The sequence below is a fragment of the Petaurus breviceps genome, unplaced genomic scaffold (genome assembly GCF_028583685.1).
Source record: "Petaurus breviceps papuanus isolate PSGF00001 unplaced genomic scaffold, PetGlider_PUasm1.0 213, whole genome shotgun sequence".
In the NCBI taxonomy this organism is placed as follows: domain Eukaryota; kingdom Metazoa; phylum Chordata; class Mammalia; order Diprotodontia; family Petauridae; genus Petaurus; species Petaurus breviceps.
In genome coordinates, this window is record NW_027185860.1 from 1,139,986 (window position 1) to 1,141,673 (window position 1,688).

Below are 1,688 nucleotides of genomic sequence, written 5' to 3' on the forward strand. Positions count from 1 at the left end.
TTAATAGATAATGATTGCTGAATGCACTGACTATTCTGAGAAGCTGGAAGAGGAAGAGTAGCTATGACCCCTCTTGTCCTCTTCACGTCCATCTCTGCATCACTCTGCATGCCAACAAAAATATGGCCTGGAGGATGGTGGTATCAGCTACACTGGACCAACCTCACAGAGGAGACGATAGGCAACTACCCAGGTCACTGGGCCAAAGGTGAAAGATGAGGCTCCATCGAATGGGTTAACTGCTGGATTTAGACAACTAACTTCCAAGCCTTGATTTTTTCAAAGCCCTGAAGGTTGCGTTTCCTTAATGTGCCCACCTGCTCTGCCTCCTCCATCTGTTTCCCAGCACTGCCTCTTTGGAACACAGGTGTGCTTCCTCTGGCTCTCTGCTGCTGTCCAAGCGGAACACTGTGTTCTATGCTATGATGGCAGGATCATCCTCTTCATGTTGACAGCATTCTAATTCCTGGCTGAGAGGCAGGACTCTGTCCTGGTCACTCAAACTTACAGTCTTGTCTTCCTGGGCTTGGCAGTCCTGGCTGACCTCACCCAGTCAACGGGTAGACTTTCACAGCACAAATGATCCTTCTCTTCCTCGAGCCCCCCCCATTCTTTCTGCTATCTCTTCAGCAGATGCTTGGCTCAAGTCCGGATAATCCACTAGGATTGTATCTGGTCTTCACTTGATGGTCATAAACTGGGTAGGTCTCTTCTGGGTAGCCTTCCCAGTCCTCCATGTAAGGGGCTTCCTCAGCTTCTTTCTCAGGAGAGGGGCTGTCGTGGAGTTTTCCCTCCTTCATGAACCTGGTGATTTCTTGGAGTTGCTGCAATAACCGTTTTTCCTGGTCCGAAGTCACGTTCTGTGCCCTCTTGCAGTTTGGTCCTAATCGGCTGATTGACTTTTCCATGTCTTCTTCTGTCTTCCATGACTTCTCCTGTCTCCCTCAGTTTCTCTTGCAGCTGAGCAAGCTCATAATTGGTGATTTCCTAGTTGCATTTCCATGCAAAGGAGTGGTAGATTTCCATTCCTCTGCAATGGTTTTCCCCTTGGAAGAGAGCTAAAACAGAATGTACAAGACATAGAGAAGAATTCCCAAACCATAGATGGGAATGGTCTGGCCCATAAGGCCTCTTCCACCACTGCCTCCCACACTGCCACCAGATCCTTTGGTTTTAGCAATTGCCTCTGTAAGGTGAGATCTGGGAAAGGGGTGCCGGTAGCAGGGCCATCTGAAGGCACTTGGTGATGCATCATTGGTGGAAATCGATCCATCTTTCACAGACATCTTCCATTCACATGCATTCGCACACATGCGAGGACCCCAGCCCCAAGGAAACCCCATGAGAGCAGGAGGGTGAGCAGGCCGCATCTGTGGGGCTGGGGAGGGGCAAGGCAGAGGCCATGCTCAGGGCCCTTTAGTGGATCTTTAAGCACATGCAGCTGCTGTGTCCCAAGGGCGCGGGCGGTGGCTCAGGCCTCCTCCTGCAGGACAAGAAGGCCTTGGGCAGCAGCAGGGAGACGCACAGCACGAGGCCCTCACCCCAGTACCGGCCCCAGGCCCCAGTCCTTTTTCTTAATATATAATTTAAGGCACTTCAAAATCTGGGTTCATTTTATGTTTCTTGCCTTGTTTCAATCTATTCCCTTTACTTTCTCTGAATCCCAGTTTAAGTGTTTCTTTATTTGA

General features: G+C 50.1%; 1 pseudogene; it reads right to left on the minus strand.

Moving 5' to 3' along the window:
• Positions 1 to 248: 248 nt before the first annotated feature.
• LOC138165492 (protein RIC-3 pseudogene) lies at positions 249 to 1,286 on the minus strand (annotated as a pseudogene).
• Positions 1,287 to 1,688: the final 402 nt, after the last annotated feature.